Source organism: Apium graveolens, chromosome 2 (genome assembly GCF_009905375.1).
Source record: "Apium graveolens cultivar Ventura chromosome 2, ASM990537v1, whole genome shotgun sequence".
Lineage (NCBI taxonomy): Eukaryota > Viridiplantae > Streptophyta > Magnoliopsida > Apiales > Apiaceae > Apium > Apium graveolens.
Genome location: NC_133648.1, coordinates 320,305,676 through 320,322,168, shown reverse-complemented (window position 1 = coordinate 320,322,168; position 16,493 = coordinate 320,305,676).

The following is a 16,493-nucleotide window of genomic DNA, read 5'->3' as shown; positions in this document are numbered from 1 at the left end:
GGGGAAAAGTTTCGTTCGTGAAACGCCGTTACTTGAAACGGTCGTTTCTCCTAAACCGTGCATCGGAATCGAACGAACTACATATCAAAACGAAGCTCGTAACATGAGCTATCTAAAAATGGAAGTGGTCATAATCTAGCAGGGGGTTCTCGGTTCCTAATGTTATGCACAAAAACAGTCTAAAGAAAATCGGACGTTACGACGGCTATGTTTACGCGATTTCCCAATTTTAAACCATTCAAAACCATCCCAATTCAACCTCAAATCCAACATACAACCAACATCCATCCTTATCACATCATAACAACCCCAACCAATTCAATTTTAACATTCATACTTATGCCTAAGCTTAACTTTAACCATACTTAAGTTCTTTTAATCAAAACAACAACATTTACCATTCCATTTCACTACCATTTCAAATCCCAAACTCTAAATCACAACAACAAGCTACAATATCACTGTACTAATCAAAATCATCTTATAATACATAGGAATCTAGGGTTTGGAGATGATATACCTTCCTTGAAGTGGTGGGAGGAGCTAGGAAGCCTTAAGAAGCTTTGAGAAGTCTTAAGAATGCTTGGATCTTCAAGGAAAACAAGAAAAATTTCAAGTTAAAAACTTGAAAACACTATTCATTGTCTTCTTCTTTGATTAAATGAAGAAGATTGAGAAGGAATTAATGGCTTAAACTCATGATATAGCCCTAACTAAGCATGAAGATGATTAGGGAATTATCTTACCAATTTAGGAAGCTTGGATCTTTGATTTTGAAATTCTTGCCCTTTAAAAGTTAAAAAGCCGAGAGCAAAAGATGAACAATGCCTTGGTTCTTTTTGATTTTTGATGAAAAATGATTTTGCTTGGCTTGGTTGATTTGTTTTTGTGTTTGATTTAGTCAATTACCTTGTTGCCCTTGAATTTGTGTGGTTCTCATTCAACCACACCTCCTTCCTTCCCATGTCATGCCTATGTCATGTTATGAGGTCATCCTTCCCTCTTTGTCCTCTTCTCATTGGTTGGGTGACATCATCCTCTCTAATCCCTTTGATTAACTTCCTAATTGTTTGCCTAATGACCGCTGATCTGTTATACGGTTCGCTTAACTTTCGTTTTCGTTTATCGTTTGAAGGATCATACCCGAGATCTTATTACTTAGATTCCCTTAACCTTTCTCAATACATTATATTCCTTTTTATGATCCTCTCTTATAATCCTTTAATTTAAATCCTTCGTATCCTGTTACCTTATATTCAATTCTTTCCGTATCTAGTGGATTTCCGAGAAAAATCAAAGTGTTTGAATTTGGATTCTGACGATCTTTACATCACTTATATCCCATATAAAGTACTAATAAAATCTCAGAATATCCATATCAGAACCCCTACATAGTGTGGCATGAAAAGTTTTCTCATTCAGCAAAAACACTATTCATAAGGGTTTCAAAATTTCAAAAAAAAAATTGGGGTTATTACAAGTAGTTCCACTGAGGTCTGGATTTCAGTAAGTTGCGATTGCTGAGAAGCTTGATTTGTCAGAATTTGATCAATATGAGCTTGTTGTTTCTCTTGAGTTTTCTCAATATAAGCAACCCTGTCAATGGTAGGTTGGAAGAACTTTTTCTTATTAATTTTCCAAACTTGTTCCTGTTTGATAAAGTTCTCCTGAATCTTGTGTAGCTCTGCATGAGTATTGGAAAGAAGACCTTGTAGATGTTTAGTACTCAATGCAGTGACTCTAAGCTGGGTTTTAAAATCATCAGAATTTAACATTTCATCAGCTTTAGTCAAGTGCTCAGCAAGATGTAAAGCATTTGGAACACATGAAACTGAGTTCCATTCCTTAGTCCACTCCTGACCTGCAGAAGTTTCACTCCAAGGCACTAGTGCATCCCTGATAACAAACTCCTTTACCAGTTCAGACTTAGGAAGAGTCGGTGAAGGAGTAAGTCCTGAAGGACCTGCTTCATCAGCATCTGCAGTTGTAGCAGCTTCACCAGTATCTCCAACATTTGCAGCATCAGAACTTAAAGAATCAGTATCTTCTGATAAGACAACAGTGTGAGTAGCAATGGAGGCTTCAGCATCCTCTAATTGCTGATCTGATACTAAGTTCTGATCAACAGCCATATCCTGATGCTCACCTAAAATCTGATCATCAACATCTTGATGCAGAGAAGGTGTTGTTGATAACTCTGGAGTTTGAACAGCATCAGTAACAGGTGTTGTGGAAGGATTATTTGCTGTTGGAGCTTCTAAGAAAAGAATTGCAGGCACAACCAAGTTCTGAATATCAATTTCAGCACTTGTGCCTGGATCAACAAGAGACACAGATGGTGAGTTAGCCTTGTCAGATACAGCTTCCTGAGATGGAGTTGATGGAGAAGAAGTGACTGGAGCAAATTCCTTGCCTTATGAGATCAGAGATTCCTGATCCCCTTCCTTAGCTGCTTCCTCCTCATCATCTGAAACTGGCCTTTGTGCCCTCTGTTTCTTGTACTTCCTTGTTGATTTGGATTCCTTGGGAGTTTCAGGAACTATCATACGTCTAAGCCTCTTAAGAAGCCTAGAACCCCCAATTTCAGAATCCTTTTGAGAAGTTGCTTTCTCAGCTTCAACCACCACAGGTTCTGAAGAAGGAATCTGTTCCTCAGAATCTGATTCATCTCTCAAAGTAAATCTCCTCCTCTTTTGAGGTGTTGGAGGAACAGTCTTTGTTCTCTTTGGCTTAGAGGATGTAGGCTTCACAGTAGGTGCTGAAGAAGAAGGTTGAGCAGTCTGTGAAGTGGAGAGATAGGATTAAAGATAAGTTCTGAGGGTAGGTTGAGTAGAATGAGAGGTAGGTACTGAGGTTGATGGATTTTGATTATGGTGAGTTGGTTGAACATTTGAGTAAACAGATTTATAAGTAGCAGGATCAGCATTTACCAGAATCTGTTTCACAGACTGAGGAATCTGTAATTGTCTCACCATTGATTTCTTTGTGTCAGCATTTATCAGGTCGTTAAAGTACCTTTTGGCAACCTTAAAAGGTGGGGTTTGAGTGCTGACTAACTGAGGTTCAGCAGTACAATACGTATAAATAAGTTGATAGAATTGAGCAAAATAAACAACATCTCGATCCTCTGTCATCCTATCCCTAATAAAACTAATTATTCCAGTTGCAAAGTCAAAATGAGTTTGATGGATAATAGCATACCCTATGTGCTGACTCAGAATTGGGATAGCATCAAAATTTGAACATTTGTTCCCAAAGGCTTTGGTGATGCAATCAAAGAAGAAACTCCATTCTCTTCTGATATTAGCCCGTTTCAACTGTCCAAGTTTCGTCAAACTCTTTTCATATCCCAATTCAGCCATTAACTCCCGAAGGGCTGAGTCCTCTGGAACTGAGAAAGTACAATCCTCTGGAAGATGTAAAGCCCTGCCTACTGTACCAGGAGTGACTACAAAAGATGAATCACCCACTTGGAAGATAATACTGGGAGTTCCACGGTTACCACCATCATCAAAAACGCCAGTCCTCCAGAACCTCAAAACTTGTTGACTTGAAAATAATTCAGGTTGAGTTAAGGCGTACCCAACCTCACTATGTGCAAGAAGATCTTGCACAAAGTGCAATTCAGATGGAGCGTCAGCATGATCAAGAATTGCAGCATAGTTGTTTGGAACAAACTTAGCTCCATCAATGATTAAATCCTTTGGTGCCATGTGAAAAAATTGAGAATTAAGTATGCCTGTTAGGTGTTTGAGATAATGTCTGTATGAAAACAACGGAAATAGTAAAGTGAAGGAGAGTAAAAGTAAGAAGAGAGATAAAAGATGAAGAAATTAAAAAATTAAAGAAATCTTCTCTCTGCTGTACTTATACAAAAAAAATATTACCGTTGGACACCTGTCAGACATGCAGTAATAACGGATAGTTACTGGGCTCGAGAAAACAGTAATCATTACTTACCCATTTGCCGAGTTTCAAGGAAAAACTGTTCCATTTATCAAGGGAAACAATTTTAATTCAAAATTTAACCCGTTAGCACTGATTGAATTATTTGTCACTGCAATATTAATATTCTGAAAATAAATCATGTTAAAAATGACCGAGATAATTTCGATGAATAAGTGCTGACAGAGAATCAGAACTTAAAAACAAAATCTAAATGGTCATCAGAATATCAATCAGGATTTATCAACACAAGATAAAATAACTCAGAGACAAAATCTTGAAGTAAAAATAATTTTCATTAATATATCAAGTCAATACATTTATGAAATGGAAATTACATCAATACAAGATTTTCCCTAAGCTTCTAATCCTTACGTCAACAGCTTTAGTCCTAGCTAAGAAGCCTGACAAAGCTGATGATGAAGAAGAACAGGAAGAAGACGAGATTAAGTCATCTTCCTCTTCCTATCTTCTACGAACAAGATGGCGAGTCGTATGATTCGCTCTTGCTGATGGATAGCTTCCCGCCTTTCCTCCTCCAATCGCTCCAGATGGCGATGGTAATCCATATAGAAGAATAGGAGGTGAGTTAGCACCTCCTGTGGGACAGAATCCCAGATCTCCTCAGGAATGGCTGTTACATGCCACTCCTGCTGCCAGTCGGCACAACTTAGCTCCATTGTGAAGGTTTGGTTGTTCAAAAACATGTTGTATAGAACCATTGTGTTTTTGATAGAAGAATGAGGATAAGTGTGTGAGAAGAATGTGATGGAAAGACTGATGTGAAGTGGTTGCTTATATAGGCAAGAGAATGCCAAGAGACGCAAAGATATTTAATGCTGACAGGTAGAATTAATTCTACCTCGTCTCCCTAGACTTTGAAAAAGAATAACAGTTATTGGAAAGAGGAAGCATGGTCTAGACTGCACAAGACACAAGAAACAATGGACTGTTCAAGTACAAATACCATTAATCCTAATCATAGTGACTATTAATCTTCCACTTCAACATATTCGAGTTCGAACTGAGACTGTTATCAAATTTTATTCACAGATAAGCCAAGTAAAGGATTAGACTGAGAAATCAGAACTTAGACCTATACCAGAACTTAACAGTCATCAGAACATAATTTCTTAACTCGAAAAAGGAATGCCCATCTTAGTAAATATTAATACAAGTTCTGAGTTATGGATGTCAGAACTTAATCATCAGAACGTGTAACTTAGAACTTGTCCTCAGAATTTGTGCAATAATGACACAATGACTGTTTATCTAAAATAACATAGACCACCACAGAAATTTTCATCATTCAGATGGAGTGATTAGTGTGTGCATTAAGCTAAAAACAGACAAAGAGTAAAGTCTGATTCACTTCAGTACATCTTAGAAATAAGGCATAATTAAAATTGTGCTAAAGAGCTGTCATTGTCCTGAAACCTACTGAAGAATGAGTTTATGCTTGAGTCCACCTCAACTGTTTTGTGCTAATTTTATGCATCTTTTGAAATTCTATTTTACAGTGGCTTCTCAGTGTAAGTGAGTCACGACTGTTTATCAGAATTTATGCTATTTTCAGAGTATTTCTCCAGTAATCATAGAGTGTGAAAAGTCACCAAGAAAATATTTAGCTTTTCTGATGCATATTTACTTAATACCAGCAATGTACTTGGGTCGTCCCTTCCACATTTTTACTCTAGATCTCAGAGGAGTACCTGATTTTAATCTTTGATCTTTTTGCTTTTTCTTTTGATAAGAGAGGTCTATTAGCACTTAGTACATTCAGCAGTTTTACTAGTATCAGAACTTAACAGATGAGTAGCATTATTCTAATTTGTGACTTAGTAATAAGATATACAAAGTGAACTTAACTAAGCTCAGTTATCAGAATTTGCTAGTGTCATAAGATTTCCACTGAAATAATTACTTCTTCCATGGAATCATTTGTTTATTGAAGACTACTAGGTCAGTATCTAGCACAGTTATTGTAACACCCCCAGATCCGGGGTCGGGGATCCGGGTCGTCACGGTCTTTCTTTCCACAATATCACTTCACTTAATTAATAATAAATAACCTTATGCTGTGACCCCACACTAACACACACCACAACCCGTTATAGTCTCAGAGATGAAATTTAAATAAGTACAAGTCTTTGAATCCACAATTTAAAAGTTATTACAACCCAAAATGATTACTTGATAAATTTACAGTTAATTGCCATTATCTGCCACAAGTTATAATTATACATAATTGATTCTCAAAAGTAGATGGTCTGATCTACAATAGATCTACCTCTGCAGCTATAGCAACTACAACATCAACGGGAAGACGCGGGACGCTTCCCACGCGCTTGCGCTGGGTCTGCTGGGGTCTGGCCATCTTTCCTAACTGTTGTTGTGTGATGAAAGAAGAAAGCAAGGGTGAGCAACAAGCCCACCAAAATAATATGTATAATGATTTACAATATATGAGCCTACTCATAATACTCATGAAAGTCTTGGTCAAAAGAAATGAACCAAGTTGATAACTTAATGCGATGAAGTCGCAAAATATTCAGTATATATACATATATACTTTTCAAAATATTGGAAGTCCTCTTCCATGCATAATATACACAAAGTCCTAGTGTGTAACTGTATGAAAAAAATATCGTTGCAAGGTGATCTCATATATCTAACCTTGTCTCAACGTTTTTCTGAAAATCTTTGTCATACATAAGACAATTATTAATTAGATATAAGTTTAAAAGATGAGGTTACCAAATACCCCAATATACTTATATCTTTCCCAATACTACTTGAACTACCACCGTTCAAGTTATAATCAGTTTCAAAAGTTCATCACATAGACGAGACTACAAGATAATACTTGAATAGATTCAACATTTAAAATATCATCAAAATAAAATGAAGTTATGAGATACTTCATTTGATGCAAACATTATTTTGAAAACTTGACCCTGCCAACACTCAACAATCGCCCAACCGTAGCCTTTCTATCGAAGTGCTTTGGGTAGTGTTGCAGAAATATCCAATTGGATGATGAACTCATTACGGGAGTTTACCGCGCCAGGAAGACCACTTACGATGATCAGTCGTAGTAGTACAACCCCACCATTTTCTACATGTAGAGGAGAACCTGTCGGATTTACTTGTCAACCGAACACTGAACTCCTAAGGAATGGACCGCCTTAGCGGAACTTCCAGGCCATTTGGGCCAATATAATAAGGCTGGGCCGACGCTACTCGACCACTTACGCCACTCCTAGTTCAGATGAAATCCATGACTCTGAAACGTAAAGCTCGTTTCCCCCTTTCCCCAAGTAGAAACTTGTTGATACGGCTCCACCAAGAAGTCGTACCTAGTTGGAAAGGAAAACTCACCGATATTTCCCAGGCGATGCCTGTTAATGGATTAACTTGTTCCAAGAATTTTACTTCCCGAATATTGGGTAAGTAATCAAAAACTCTTTTACCAAGACAGCAACCTTGTTGCGAATATAAAACACACCATCGAGCCGGATCCCCCAGGTTTTGAGCGAGTATTTAAATCCCCTTTTTAAAAGGAAGATCTTAAATATAAAAATAGTTTTGGGATCCGCTCTAACTTTTGAAAATCATTTTAAAGACTCGAAAACACTTTAAAGAGTGTTTGGAGTAAAACTGATTTAATGAAGTAAATCAGTCCCCAGAATATTTAGAAAATGTCTGAATATTATTATTTAAATAATATTCCCATAAAAGATAATCTTTATAAAATAATTGAAGTAGAAGTATTAAAACTTATACTTGAAATGAATAGCAAATAATCAAAGATATACTTATACGAAAGTAATATCTTTATTTGAATAATCAAAAATAAGTTTGATTATCGACACCTTATTCTTTAATAAAATAAAGAATATATCTCAGCAAATAATCGGAGTCATAGATCCTCAAATGAATATTCAAATAATATTCAATAAATAAAATAAGCTGAGTCATAATACCTCGAATGAATATTATAAATAATATTCATTAAATAAAATAAAGGAGTCATACATCCTCAAATGAATATTCAAATAATATTCAATAAATAATGTAAAGGAGTCATACGCCTTCGAATAATATTTGAAATAATATTCAATAATAAAATAAAGTTAAAGTTATCGAACAAACCTTATTCGATTAATAGTTTTAAAAACTATATCCATATATATATATATAAATAAATAAATATATATATATATATACTCGGGAACATCGACTCCCGGTTTAGAAATATGTTCACCTTTTATCCCCTATACTAAGGGTATACGCAACTACTTGCTTATTTCTAGCATAGGTATTATGCAACTATAAGCATTGAAATTAACAGATAGATAACCAGATTACGAAACAGACATGCATATATACCATATTAGCATGCTCCAATATATCACAAAATTTGCTAATAACAATCATGCAATATCACAAGATAATGCATATACATATATTTACATCACAACAACAGTATAACGGGTAGAAAACTTGCCTGAGCGACTGGGGTTACGAATGGCTCGGGACGAGTCTGGTAACCTATAAATAACAAGTAAGTTGGAATTAAACCAAAGTCACTTGTAAATCTATACTCTAACCAACTCAGACTCTAACGCTCGTTTTGCGCTTACTGATTCTCTTAAGTCACTCGAGTACCCTCGGCTCCACCATTTTTAATAATTTAACCTTTACGAATTTTAAGGCGATTCCTTCGCGAGTGTCTTACCAACTGCCTAACACACTTACCATAAATGTTTCATGCATTAATTAACCCTTTTTGGTCTTTAACCTATGTTTCAAAGTAAGGCGAGGGGAAAAGTTTCGTTCGCGAAACGCCGTTACTTGAAACGGTCGTTTCTCCTAAACCGTGCATCGGAATCGAACGAACTACATATCAAAACGAAGCTCGTAACATGAGCTATCTAATCATGGCAGTGGTCATAATCTAGCAGGGGGTTCTCGGGTCCTAATGTTATGCACAAAAACAGTCCAAAGAAAATCGGACGTTACGACGGCTATGTTTACGCGATTACCAATGTTTAAACTACTCCAATTAACCACCAACCAACTCATAACCATCAATACAACAAAACTTCACCTAAACCATACCACATCAGTCCATAATCTCCAAGGTTTTCAACTCAAACAACCACAATCAAGACCTATGAACTATAATCAAGCTTCAATTACCAAAACACTTCCAAATCAAACCAAACTACTAATAATCACAATCCATGCTTCTCATTTCACAACACCAACCATTAAACTTACTAACAAATAAAGTAAAGGCTAGGGTTTGAAGTTTATACCTTCCTTGGGAGGTGTTAAGTTGCTAGGAAGCCTTAGGGAGCCTCCTACAAGCTTGATCTTTCCAAAGAAATCAAGAACACAAAGTTAGGCTTTGAAGTTTCTAAAAGTCCGATTTAAAGAACTGTAAAAATGAGGGTCTTACCATGATTATTTGGACGAGACTTGTGAACAAGAGTTGTAGGCCATCTCAATACCTTTCTAATGAGCTATAGAACACAATATTTGAGTGAGAAATGAAGGAGATACAGCAGTTTTAGTATTCTGATTCTGTTTTGGCCGAGAGCATGAAGAACAATGCCTTGGTTTCTTTTTGATTTTGATGAAAAATGATTTGCTTGGCTTGGTTGCTTGGTTTTTGTGCTTGCTTTAGTCAATTACCTTCTTGCCCTTGAATTTGTGTGGTTACAAAGCCACCACACCTCCTTCCTTCCCATGTCATGCTTATGTCACCTTGCACATGTCATAATGCTCCCACTTGTCCACACCTTGTGGTTTGATGATGTCACAATCCCTGGCTTCTTATACAAGCTTGTCTCTTGATCACTTATTTGTTTTACGGTTCGCTTATCTTTCGTTCTCGTTTATCGTTTGAGGGATCATACCCGGGATCTTATTACTTAGGTTCCCTTAACCTTTCTCAATATATTATATTCCTTTTATGATCCTCTCCTATAATCCTTTAATTTAAATCCTTTTTATCCTGTTACCTTATACTCAATTCTCTCCGTATCTTGTGAATTTCCGAGAAAAATCAAAGTGTTCGGATTTGGATTCTGACGATCTTTACATACACTTATATCCCATATAAAGTACTAATAAAATCTCAGAATATCCATATCAGAACCCCTACATAGTGTGGCATGAAAAGTTTTCTCATTCAGCAAAAACACTATTCATAAGGGTTTCAAAAATTTCCCAAAAATTGGGGTTATTACAGTCTCCCCTCCTTAAAAGGATTCCGTCCCGGAATCAGATAGAAAGTGAATAGGGATACTCTCTTAGCATTGCACTTTCTAACTCTCGAGTAAATTTTCCCACATTGTGGTTCTACCATCAAACTCTTACTAGTTTGATAACCCTTCTCCTAAGCACTCGTTCCTTTTTACTCTATACCCTTCCTGGTTGCTCCATATAGGTTACGTCTGGTTGCATGTCTATGCGCTCATATGCCCCTATTTGTCTGGCATCCGAATTACACTTCCATAACATTGATACGTGGAACACGTTATGAACTTGCTACAGGTTCGGGGGTAGGGCTAGCTCATATGCTAACTTCCCAAACGTCTTAATATATCCAAGGGTCCAACAAATTGTAGACTTAGCTTTCCTTTCTTTCCGAACCTCATCAATCCTTTCCAAGGGATACCTATAACATTACTAGGTCCCCTATTTCATACTCTTTATCCTTTCGTGTCAAATCAACATACTTATCATGACCATCTTGGGCTACTACCAGCCGTCCTCTGATTAGATCTATCATATTCTTGGTCCTTTGGACTACTGCGGGTCCGAGCATCTTGCGCTCTACAACTTCATCCTAACATAAGGGAGATCGACATTGTCTTCCCTCAATGATCTCATAAGGCGACATCTCGATAATGACATATGATCTATTGTCGTAAGATAACTCAATCCGAATTAAGTGATCATTCCAAATTCTTTCAAGTCTATTGCACAGACTCTCATTATTGCTTTTAACATTAGAGCTTCTGCTTCTCAAAACCCATTCTTTTCCAGTTCGTAATCGCTACTACCTTCCGTTCCTAATATTATACTGGTTATACTTTTGCTCGTTAGCGTTCTATAACCTTTTAATAACCACGTCAACCTTAGTATCACGAATGTGTTCCCATTCCGCATACTACCACCACTTTATTACTCCTTTTTCAGTTGCTTCTATTTTCCAAAATTTGATCAATCAAATAGAAGTAAAGGAATTTGTTGAGAGATCACTAAGATCATGAACACTTGTTATATCGCATAGTTAGTACAGAAGGTGGCCAGCCTTTAGTACTTGACAAGCAATTAAACAATAGCTGGTATCCTACTAGGCTTCTATCACACAGATAGATAGTCATTCGGCAATACCTCCCCTTTCTGGAAGGGTTGTTCTTCTCAGCTTACATGAAATGAAAAGAAGAGAAAAGAACGAACTGAAGAGAATTGTATATATGAAGAAAAAAAAAATATACTGCCACAAAATATCTGGCTTGGAATCTACCTCTGAACTATAGAGGTTTGTCATAGGAGAACAAAACATATATGTATTTATTTCAACATCAAGTATTATAGCATCGTATTTCCCATGCCTAAATATTTCTATTCCGTCCATCATTCTATGGACCCATGCTCTTCCTCGAGCTTATACACAATCACCTTTGAAACTCCCTCGATTTCGAAAATCGAACCTGGGATCTCATTTTAGACATCACCGTTACTAGAGTTCTATGCTTGCACCGCAACCTTCCTCATATAGTAATACGACTCTCTTTTCATAAGAGGGAATAAATATTCAATAGGTAGATACTCTACTTAATTAGTCTATCAATGATAACTTATACACTACCACGACCCGTTTAGTGGTACTCAATCTTAACATCCATTCCAATACAACTCTCACGGTTGTAATCAGCTCGTTACTCGCAGAATCATTGCTGCCTTACTATGGTCCACCACTGACCCACTGTCATCATTCACTTTCCATGAAATCTTAATAGCTAACCATACGGAGTCCATACATGTCGTATCAAATCCTTCTAAGGAGGTAACATAATCACCATTTCTGATTCATGAAGAACACTCCTGATCTCAAAGGTTCGTTTAGTCCTTTTAAAACATGGTCCAGGCTCATTCTCAAGATAGTACCTTCTAAGATAGATAGCCCGCTCATGGCGATTACACGAATTAAACCTTTACCAACTACTATTACGGCTGGGTATTGCACAGTCATCAGAAGGAATGTCAATCTTCCAAACCATAATACAACCTTCACAGTTTTAACCATCATCACTGTATTCTTTTGGCACAAGCGCCTATAATTATCCTCTTACCTTTAAAGTGTCGGCCACCTCTTTGGCCTTTCCTGATAGTAAAATTTCCTTACAGTCAATGTCACTTTAACCATCTCCAAATAAATTTTCTACCTTATTTCAATCACAGCTTATGTGAAAATGCTTTCCTTAAAATCTGATGAGTAAAAAAAAAATCACCATTTTTCCATAAGTTATTGCCTCAGTCTTTAGAGGTTAATCACTGTCATGACTGACTCTCAATCATAATTAGAACATCTTTTATCTTAAGTCCTAATTGCCCTGAATAATTTCGACCATTACTGGTTCGATCCATACTTTCTCGTGGTTTAACACGTGCCCCACTTGGCAACATTATAATTACGTCATATTTCCTTTATCAACATTTCTATTCTTGAAAAATTTGAATATTACTTTTCTCCTTGTAAAACCTCTAAGGTTATCCTTCAATCGTTCCTCCTGTATTCCCTAGATACAGGGCATATTAAAATACCATTTACTATTACTAGAACCATTATCTATATACTTCTGAAAAATTTCTCCACTGATTCTTAAAGGTTGTTGCTACATTAACCCTTTCCAAATCATACTGTCAAAACTCATATTGTCCCTATTAAGGGTGAAATTCCAACCTTTATGCATTCCCCTAGGATTCATTTTAAGTTACCGATGTTCTATCCTTAATTCCACCTTTAAAAGGTACCTGCATCCTTCCATGGATAAATCAAGTCATATATCCCAGATAAGGGTGTCTTATTCAATCATTCCCACCTCGATAGTCTATACCTAACTTCATAATAGCATCCTTATTCAAATTGAGGTCAATCCATATGGCCTCCAAAAGATAACAATGGTCATCCACTTTTCTTTCTTGATTTGGTAATGATAACATGGATGTTCTGGAAGATATTGGTCATGTTCAACGTGAACTTCTTCTTAATAATTCCTTATTTACTTTTGTTGTTTATCTCAACAGTCATCTCAATGTTGGGATATCTTTCATATCTGGCGTCTCCCTTTCTGGGTATCATGCCACCGGTCTTACACTTTACCTTCTTGAAGGTCACTTCCTTCACCCAATTTTCTTAATTTCTTACTTTCTTGTCTCCTCAGTCTATCCGCGTCTCATTATTTATCCTTCGAATTATCTCAAGGTTTCCTCGAATCTTCCCAACTTACAGGGGATAAAATATATGTATCTCTTATACCTTCAACCATCAATTTAACTCATGGTGAATCACTCTCATCCGGACGATTACCTACTTTTCTATTTCTATTTCTACGAGTCTTTAGGGTTTCCTCATACCCAACTCCCTTATCATTCCTCAAACTCTCTTGCCTTTATATTCCTTTCTCTTATCGTTATTTCATGAACCAACACAACATAAGCATTGATTTCAAACATCCCGTCATTCTGGATTCGTGTCTTCAGAACGAATCTTGATAACTTTTACAACTTAGATTCATAATTCATCATACTCGTCTGCCTTTGTTCTGGCTCTTAAGCTTTTACACTATCTCCATAACCTTGGGAAGTACTTTCCTGAAAATAATTGACTGAACTTAAATTAGTTTATTATAATCTCTTGCTCCGTGCCTTCCTTGGCCTTTCACCAGCGGGTGGTCTCTCTCTTAGGAGGGTAAGTGACAAAACAGTCTTTTGTGGTTCGTCAATCATTTAGAATCTCAAATGATTCATCTATTTCCTTTAGCCAGGCTCTTGCCTCGACTGGGTCAGCTTGTTCCTTGGAACTCTGAGAGCTTAGCGACTTAAAGGTCATGAAAGAATTTCCCACCGCACTGTCTCCTCAGGGTGGTGGTTGGGGATAATAGTCTAAGTTCTCTTTAGACAGGTCCATGAATTGCCGTATAGGGGTACCATCTCGGGTCTCCTGTCCTTACTCGACTTTTGTTTCCTCAGTCTAAATATTTCTTCCTACTCCCCATAATTGGGGTCATCTTACATAATTTAAATCCTCATTTTCCACTTCATCATGTTATGGGTTCCTTTTGTCTTGGTGGCAACCTCCCTGACTATCACGTTCAGGGTTTGCTCTAACTCTTATTCCTCAAACTAGCTTTCATCTAAGATTTCATCTTTAAGCTCTTAAACCTTTGGAACCCAAATTCTATAGGAATACCTCATTATTCCCTTATCATCACTCTCGGTATTAATCTCATACCTATTTGTTGGCTCTCTGCCTTCATTCATCACTTTTACTGGCACAATATGTTCTTTTCCAATACTTCGGGCTGTATTGCTATCTCAAACAGCTTTTCGGTACCGGCTCCGGTTACCTTCACTACTATTTCCATTTTTTCAAAATCTCTTATAAACTCTCCAAAAGACATTATCATCTTGAGTCTCTCCTTTTTACTAAGGGCATCAGCCACCATATTGGCTTTCCCCGAATGATAAAGAATCTCCCAATCATAATTCTTGATTAGCTCTAACCGCCTCCTCTGGCGTATGTTGAGCTCTTTCTACGTAAGAATGTACTAGAGCTCCTATGGTTTGTGAATCTCACACTTCTCTCCATACAAGTAGTGCCTCAAATCTTTAGGGCAAAACTATTGCCACTAGCCCAAGCTCATGGGTGGGGATATCGAATTTTAAATTCCCTTAATTGTCTTGACGCAGACGCGATTATCTTGCTGTGCTATATAAGAAGCACCCTAATTCCTTATGCGAAGCGTCACTTACAAATCACAAAATCTCATTTTCCATCCGGCAACGCCAACATAGGGAACGTCACCAACCTTTGCTTCGGTTCTTAAAAGTTGTTCTCGCATTTCTCTGTCCATTCGAACTTCTCAGTCTTACGAGTAAGCCGCGTTAAAGGGGCTACTATCTTTACAAACTTGAACGAACCTCTGGTAGTGACCGGCCAATCCTACCTCTGGTAGTCGACCCAACCAGGGTCATCAATTCATCAGTGGTCCTTTATCCAATCTCGTCAGGATCCTCCATGGGATCCTCCTCATCAACTATCCCTTCTAGGACAACATCCTCAACCGCTACATCCTCAATATCAACATCATCCGGTCCTGCGTTAGGACGCTCTATTGGATCCACAATCTGATCTCCAATTAGTAATAAAACATCATCGCATTGATGTTCCTCAACTTCAGGGTTCGGAGTCCCGCTACCATATACGATAACGAACTACGCTTCTATCGCTACATTTATATGGGTTCCCATAAGGGTTTTAACTGTCAGTACTACGTTAGGTAGTCCGACTATGAACTTGGCAAGAGTTCTTATTATCTTAGTGAACTTATTATCTTAACGTCCCATCATCTCTGAGGTTTATAACGCTTGGCTCTGATACCATTTCTGTAACACCCCCAGATCCGGGGTCGGGGATCCGGGTCGTCACGGTCTTTCTTTCCACAATATCACTTCACTTAATTAATAATAAATAACCTTATGCTGTGACCCCACACTAACACACACCACAACCCGTTATAGTCTCAGAGATGAAATTTAAATAAGTACAAGTCTTTGAATCCACAATTTAAAAGTTATTACAACCCAAAATGATTACTTGATAAATTTACAGTTAATTGCCATTATCTGCCACAAGTTATAATTATACATAATTGATTCTCAAAAGTAGATGGTCTGATCTACAATAGATCTACCTCTGCAGCTATAGCAACTACAACATCAACGGGAAGACGCGGGACGCTTCCCACGCGCTTGCGCTGGGTCTGCTGGGGTCTGGCCATCTTTCCTAACTGTTGTTGTGTGATGAAAGAAGAAAGCAAGGGTGAGCAACAAGCCCACCAAAATAATATGTATAATGATTTACAATATATGAGCCTACTCATAATACTCATGAAAGTCTTGGTCAAAAGAAATGAACCAAGTTGATAACTTAATGCGATGAAGTCGCAAAATATTCAGTATATATACATATATACTTTTCAAAATATTGGAAGTCCTCTTCCATGCATAATATACACAAAGTCCTAGTGTGTAACTGTATGAAAAAAATATCGTTGCAAGGTGATCTCATATATCTAACCTTGTCTCAACGTTTTTCTGAAAATCTTTGTCATACATAAGACAATTATTAATTAGATATAAGTTTAAAAGATGAGGTTACCAAATACCCCAATATACTTATATCTTTCCCAATACTACTTGAACTACCACCGTTCAAGTTATAATCAGTTTCAAAAGTTCAT